General features: G+C 40.4%; 1 long non-coding RNA gene across 1 annotated transcript; it reads left to right on the top strand.

Annotated features, from left to right (window-relative positions):
* The first annotated feature begins 402 nt into the window (after window positions 1–402).
* LOC108502934 lies at window positions 403–4798 on the top strand. The gene is made up of 3 exons (XR_001876665.1): window positions 403–443; window positions 2061–2181; window positions 4723–4798. It is a non-coding gene; the product is annotated as an uncharacterized LOC108502934 (long non-coding RNA).
* The last annotated feature ends 3267 nt before the right edge of the window (window positions 4799–8065 follow it).

Below are 8065 nucleotides of genomic sequence, written 5' to 3'. Positions count from 1 at the left end.
AGACAAAACGAATTGCCAGAGCTCCTTTTCCTCTCAACTTCCCTTTGCCCTGTGGAAAAATGTCACTAAAGCAAATTTAATCTTATTTTTCTCATTGCTTTTCTTTGCCTTTTATGCTTGCACTGAGCATAAGAAAGAACTTAAATAACTCCAGTGTGGTAGTTTAGTCTGGGCCTTCCTTGGTGACCAGTTTGTAACCAAGGAAGTGCCCAGATCTACCCGGTATTCCCTACGATTTTTATGTAAGCCGGAGTATAAGAAGAAAGGAGGAAAGGCCTTCGCGCTCTTTCCTTCCGGCGGCTTGGAGGTGCAGGTTCCCTGCTGTTGAGTCTGCCGTGTTGGGGAGTGAGGCCTGGTTAGGCCTTGCCGACCTTGGGAGACAGAGGTTGCCGGCGATCGTTCCAGTGCGACTTTCTGTTGTCCCAACTTTCTGTTGGAGAGTAGTAAGATATTCTTTTGCTAATTCTTTTAGTTGCTAGATCTTGGGCTATTGATCATGTATATTTTATTTTGTTTGTGTTCCTTTTTCCCTTCCCCCTTCCCTTTCCCTTTTCCTTTTGAAATTGTACATATATTTCAATTGTATATAAATGTAATATAAGTGTAAATATATTTATATGTATATTGCTTTAGCTGCCTCTCTCTTGTTTCGGTTCTCTTGGTTTTTTTTTTCTCCCCTTCTCCCTTGGTTTTGGGGGGGGGGGCAGAATTCTTGTGATGAGGAGAAGCCAGCTTCAAACCATATCACTCCAGATGACTTTTTTCCAAATTTTCCCTTTGAGAAATTAGAAAACAAAACGTATGCAGCAGATGGTGTTGGTGGCTTAGTAGGATTTAATCACATTGGAGGGAAGGTTAATATTCTCAGAACAAGCAGAAGTTCTAGGGCATTACTTTTCATTTGTAATGTCCACACATATCACTGATATACCTTCGAGAGTGGTATCATGGCTCACTGACACTAGTAGAAAGAGTTTTCTGATTTTAGTTTTTAAGGATGTTTTCCTCCATAAGATGGAAAGTGTCTGTTGGTGTATCACAAGGGTGGTTTAAAGAGAGGGTATAAAGCTGTAGTAGAGAGGTCAGGAAAAAGGAAGCTTCAAACACTTTTTTCTCTGTTAAAAGAAAGAGCTAACAGGAGGTCTGACTTTAGTGAAAAAAAAAAGAAGGAGAATTCAAATAAAAAAAAAAATTGTAATTGTGAATGAAATAAAGTGGAACCACAATCAGAAGATAAGTCAGACAACAATGCCTTGAAATGGCAGATTAGACATTTGAGCATACACAATGCTTCTTGGTGGTTGCAGTCACTACCAAGCCCCAGAAAGGCAACCTTGTTAACTTCCTTAACCCCACCAGTTCTTACTTCCTTCTAAGGTCAGAAAGAAGCAGTGTTTGCAGTGTCTTGGTGTTGAGTTTCTGTATACAGAAAGAATAAATAATTATTTTCAACTTTCATAAATTATCATACAGGAGGAAACCTAACAAAAAAGGGTATAATGTGCAAATGAGAGCTCAGAATTTAAGTGTGTCTTGTCTGCAACCCTTTGCCCAGCACTGGGTAAAAATATGGCTGTTGCTGCCCTCAGCGGAGATCTGTATAGAAAGGAGGTCAACCTCACATCTCAGCTCTTAACAGGCTCTTAGACATGCAAACAGTCTTGACGGCTAGAAAGCTAAACTCACTACACTCAGTTACAGTTCAGCCAGAGAGAACGGTATTCCACGTGATTTATGTGACATTGTGTGTGGTAAGTGAGTGTGTTAATGTATTTTTTCACTCCATATTTATTGCCTGGCTAGACTTCTCTTGTTCTGACCATGTGCTCTTCTCTGACAGATCAGAAAAGTCATAATAAGCAACTGCTCCTTTTCTACAAACACTCTTGTGTTTGGAGCCTCACAAGGTCAATCTTCCCTCTGTTTCTCTTCCCATGGAACAATGCCATGAAAGAGGAGAGACTGAGACTGTCAGAAATTGTGACCTATTTTAAAGATGCTGGAACATAGTGTGCAATGTTCATCCTCTTTGATAGAAAACTCACTTTTGTTTTCCACAGACAATATTTCTACAGCTGAAAATGGATGTAAAGCAAAAGCTGTTGTTGTGTTAGACTAAGTTGTTTCTCTGTGGAGAAGCAGCTAATGGAAACAGAGAAGGGCAAAAAACCATCAGGACAGGTGAGCCTTCAGCTACACAGCCATAGTCAACATCATTTGCGTTGACTCCATCAACACAAAAGGACAAGGCTGTGCAGAGTTGCAATCTTTGCTAGGCTGATCATACTCTGAGTATTACTTCATATGGTAAAGGCTGGGCCTTGAATTATATATTGTGGATTTAGGTTTGATCTCCTATGATAGAATTTGGCACTAAATCTTCTACTGAAATTATCCTGAAATATTTGGCTGTAACTAAATTGTGTTTAACCTGAAATAGGAACTGCTGTGCAGTGGCAGCTTACTGCCATAATGGCAGCACATACTAAAAATAAAGGTGCAGTATGCTAACTCAGTGCAATCAACCAGATTGATTAGACACTATTGATAAATACATATTTATTCTTCTAAACGCATGGGAAATCTGCTTCTATGTAGGTCTTCTTTTCAAAGTCCAACTGCCCCATCTTATTTACCATTTGATGCTGCCAATGTAACATGCTTTTGTGAGGTGGAGGCAGTGCTTTATTGTCTGCAATCAGAACATTTAAAATATATTACATTTAGGAGTATCAGAGGTCATTATCAAGACCTGTGGGTCACAGCTGTAGTTTTCTTTGGATAGACATTCATCATCAAGAAAGAGCCTTCTGGTCTGGTTTCTACTCAATGTAAAACTACATAGACTTTGGTGTGTACCTGTAAGTGAAATGTTCAACTCCTGTTATAGTAGACTGGAAGCAGGAGTCAATTGCTTCTTCATAGGTTTCTAAGCATACCCAAGATGTCCAGGTTACCCTTGCTGTATGGCTGGTGCTCTGGATAGACACATATCTGTTTATCAGCCCTGTGTGGATGTCTCAGACACCCTGGAACAATTCCAATGGCACCACACACTTCTGCTTGGGCAAATGAACCACCAATTGACTCAATTCTGTCATTAAACTTCGGGCATCATTCAGCCATGTAGCCAGTAGCTGTCTCTTACGTGGTAGGGTAGACTGTTCTCTAAATTGACCAGAGGCATCACTCAGCTGTTTTGAGCATTCAGTACTGAGATGCTCACAGGCATCCTGACTTTGTCTGGCTTCCATCTGTTGCTCCAAGCAAGGTATGGTCTCCTGAAAACTTTTTATTGAATCTCCAGGTCCACACTGTCCCAGACATAGGCACTTTTGGTGGCGGCAAAGCCCAGTGTTTGGGCAACTGAACTAATAACTGTATCTCCAATGACTATAATGCAATTACTGGCTCACAAGTACTTAGCTGTATTCAGATGTCTTACTCATGAACCGCAACTTTCCCTCTTTCTCACAAGATACAAAATTTTTCAAACTGAGGCACACGGTCATCTGTAGATTGGTCCTGAGAGGTCTGCAAAAGATGTCTTAGCAAAACAGGTATATGTATGCCAGAAAGTTCAGCAGGTATATGAAATTTTGAAAGGGTTTGCATCATCACTGTAGATTCAGCAGGACTCCATGTGTTGAAGTGTTTACAAAACTTGAATTGAAATTTTAGACACTACAGTGTGTGGGTGTACATGCTGCTGCCTTTCCTTACCAGAGGATAGACAAACTTTTGTAAACAGAGGTTTTTTCAGAATGGAATTGTTTTGCTAGGCTTAAATAGTTATGAATAGTTATAAATGATAACGTAAGAAACACCATACTGTTTAGACCAGTGGTCATTCTAGTCTAGTATTTCCTCTCTACCAGCAGCAGAGAAGTTGGTTTACTGGGGAAGCATGCAAGCCTAGTCCTTTTAATATCTTGGGTAGTCCGTCTAGTATCACTTTATGGACAAGTTTTCTACAAATTTGTCTATTCCTTTTGTGAACTTGTGTTTACTTATTTCAGTCTATACCAAAGTGGCTGAAAGCCATTTATCAACACACTGTAGTCAGTAGTCAGCTGACACCTTAACAATCACGTGTGTTGATATTATTTATACTAGTATTTAAAATTTATATTTCAGGTGTATCTTCTGACGTCTAGAAGGTCATGGACCGAAGGTGTTAGGCACTATAAAAAGCTGGACTGTCCGTAATCTATCTACTGGGCAGGGGTTTGCTGTTTTTCATGTTCCAGGAAAAAACCCAACCATTTAAATGGAATTTTATCTTCACGATTTGGCCTAGTTTTTTTCCCACTGATAAGAGGAAAAAACATGAATGCTTTTACTTTAAAAATATTTGAGTGGAACCTTTGTTAATGTTGTGAAACAGCAGTAACTCTGAGTCACAAAGTACTTAGTTGAGATATTATACAATCACAATTTGTATCAAGTCCCTCCTGCTGTTTTAATTTTTGTCTGCACCCATTTTTCATGTTGACTTGACAGGGTCAGGATGTAGTCTTAGAAATGGTGCATTTATCTTGCAGCGATAAAGTTTATGCCTTTAATGTTACCTTTCAAATATAAGAGAAGTCTGACAAATTGTCTGGGTTGTTTCAGGGTTTATTTGCTGTAGTGCTTTCTGGTTATGAGCATTCCCCATTTATTTCATGCAGCTACTGACTTCAGTTCATTAAAGCAATCTAGTTGTATACTTTTCAACAGGACCAGACACCTGCTAAGAGTTATGCACGTGCTCAGATGCCCTTCTGAATCAGTCTTTGCCTGGAGAGCTGTTAGGGGAAGCTACAGGAACTTCTGAAAAGACATGATATGATCGTATCTAAGTCAGATCCCTATTTGTACTGAACTATTTTGATACATATGTACTACACTGTGCAAGGCAATTTGTCCTCCCTCTGGCTGTCTGCATCCTTGGTATTCGTTCATAAAGGCATATTCAAAGGTAAGTCCTCTCTACCCTTGTGTTTTTGAAGTTACTCCTACCTGCTATGTCTTTTGAGTTTTCCTTTCTTGTTCTATGAAGTCAAGGCTGGCAGAATTTCACAATACCCAGCCAATACCCATGTTAAGTTTTGGGAACAAACTGATGTGTTCTTCCTTTTTCTCATTTCAGCTTAATAAAATCTTCCCTTGTGCAAATTCTCAGCAAATGACAATCTGACATTTTCCAGATGATGCAGGGATAAGAACTGGGGATCTGTTCCTTCTTTTTAAGACAAAAAACCTCAAGTAAAGCCAGATGGGAATTTTGCCAACAGGAGCTGATCTCACACAGAGATGTCCAAGTGAAGTGGGCAGTGGGAAGAGGAATGCAACCATGCTGCCAGAGAGGTGACGGAAGGGGCCCGAAGAAGAGCCCATCCCCCTAGTCAAAACTCAGAGGTGGTGAGCATGGTTTCACAAAGTCTGCATGGAACAGAGTATCTGAAGGGCTTGCTCAGGTATCTTGCTGAACTGGTTTCTTTGTCAATGTCTTCAAAGAAAAAGCTGATGATCAACAAAATGGTGTGGCGTTGAAACGTAAATCTTCCGGTGAATTTTCCTCCTGCCTTCACATGTCCATGTAGATCCAGACACAAGGCTCATGGAGTGATGGATAACTCACAGATGAAGCTGATGTATCAGTCTTAACTTGAACAAGGCCTTTTCTCTCCTTTTTATTGCAGAGGGTAAAGGATGTGGCCTTATCTTGGGCACACCATGACTCCTGTCAGTTGGTGTCACAGTTGGAATGTTATTTAAATCCAATTTCTTTTATCTGAAAGTATTTATGTGAGCAGATAAAGCATTATGCCTCTGTCCTAAAGTGCCCTGCTCCACTTCAGTGCTGCAGATAACATTGACTTGTGCTGGAGCTGCCACTCTGCGGACAGGAAATCAATTCTCTCCCCCATTCTCTGCTTGATCTTTCATGGTGGATAATGGGGATGTGTGTGTGATGCTACTGACAGACCCCAGGATGCAGTCCATTAGGAGGTTAAAGGGAATCTCATCTTCAAACTGTAGGACTCGGCCTTTTTTTTTTTCTGCTGTAGTTGTATTTATTTGAGGTGGGGAGGAAAGTGGGACAGTTCAAATCTGTATTTACTGCTTTTCTCTGACTTGAAACCTCAGTTTAGAAGCCAGAAGGTCTCCTCTCACTCTTCTAACCACTCATAAAGAGCTTACTCAAGCAGAGCTGTTAATGTAGCTGAGAGAAAGTACTATTCAGCATGAGTGAAACCGTCAAGAACTGTCTTGAAGTGGAATATATGAGATTTATGGATTTGAATGCAAAAAACATTAACTGAAATGCAGTCAAGTGCTTTCTAGGACTGCTGATAGAGCCCTTTTTAGGACGAAGCAGAAGAGTTGGGAATGAAGGAGTGAAGTTGAGCCTGGAAGAAGGGAAGCAAGGGGAAAAGTGTTTTTAGCTTTGCTTTTGCTTCTCACTATCCTACTCTATTTTTTAACTGGCAATGAATTAAACTATTTTTCTCCAAACTTAGTCTGTTTTTTTATATGACAGTAGTTGGTAAATGATCTCTCTGTCCTTATTTGAAACCATGAGATTTTTAATCTTTAAATCTTCCCCTGCCCTGCTGAGGAGGTGGAGTGAGAGAGCAGGTGGGTGGCACCTGGAAGCCAGCCTGAGTTAAACCACCACAGTCACCCATGCACTCCCTGAGGTTAGTGTTAGCAATCTCCATTAGAAGTTCTGAAAAGTTAATTGAGATTTGTGGACTGGGAGATGGGAAGCTGAATGAAAAAGTCATATGCAAAAAAGCTGGACACAGAGATTCTTATGGCTGCACCTAGGTTTTATGAATGTCCCTGATGTAGGAAGAAGAACATGTCTTGTGTAAGCTCTGGTAGAAACATAAAGAGGAAAAACGTGCATCCCTACATAGCTCTATTTCGTACACATGTAGGGAATTTTGGGTTTTTATTATAACTAATAATCAAAGAGAAACAATTAAAAATATTGTTGTATGTAATCACAAGCTTAAGAAATCTCTTTAAGAAATGGACACTGACTCACCTTCCTTAATCATCAGATGATGCATGTAAGTGCCCTTTCAAGTCGGTGGAGAGAAAGAAATATTTCTGGTGTTTGATAAATATAATCTACAATTTGGAACAAATACAAGGAGGCAAATTTTACAGGTTGTGTAATGATCCTCTGGAATATGCTGCCAGTGGAGCACATACAGTGTCTGCAAGCACAATAAAGGCTTAGATGGGTTTGTGGACAAAATGGATGTTAAGGGGAATGGTCAGGGTTGTATCTTCCATTGTTCCTAATCCATTGACCTTGCACACTGGTAGGGTACAAGGGCAGTGGCCTGCAGAAAGTATCCAGAGCTTTTCCTAGCAGCATCCTCTACTGCTGCAAACAAAGCACTGGACTCAAAAGGACACTTCTTGTGCTCTGATATTCCCTATGGCCCCAGGCATTATTCCTCGATCTCCACCTGACTCTGGATACTGCTTCCTCTCCTTCTCACCCTCCCAGGTCCAATTGCCCTGTACATGTCACACAGAAAATATAGAGACAGGGACATGAGGACAGAAAGGTGAGAGTTGACGGACAGACCTTACTAAAGTGTAGATACTGTGTATTTTTTTGTCTTTTACTCCTAGGATACTCTCTGAGGTTACTCTGCTTGGGAAAACATGTAGATGTTGTTTATACGACAGTAATTGGTAAATTTCAGTTACAAAAGAATGATATTTTGTTGTACTAGTAACTGGGAAAGTGTTCCGTATCTAACAGCTTTGGGTATTGTATCAGCCTTGAATATTTCTTCCAAATAGTTAATAAGCACAGCTCTTATTAGTAATACTGTGTAAAGAGCAAAGAGCATCCCCACTTAAGGGATGCTCTTGTTTCGTGCACAAAACTGGAATAACTAGAGCCGAACTAAAGAGGTCAATTTGGTTGGAGTGGAAATAAATGTGAAATAACCCAGACCACAAAGAGACCCACCACTCAAAGGTGCTGCAGTGCAGCTGAGTAACCCCTCTTGGTGCTGAAGCACAAATTCTGTAGGAAGGACAGGCT

The sequence above is a fragment of the Lepidothrix coronata genome, unplaced genomic scaffold, assembly GCF_001604755.1.
Source record: "Lepidothrix coronata isolate B3197 unplaced genomic scaffold, Lepidothrix_coronata-1.0 Scaffold126, whole genome shotgun sequence".
Lineage (NCBI taxonomy): Eukaryota > Metazoa > Chordata > Aves > Passeriformes > Pipridae > Lepidothrix > Lepidothrix coronata.
This window is presented reverse-complemented; position numbering and strand designations above follow the sequence as displayed.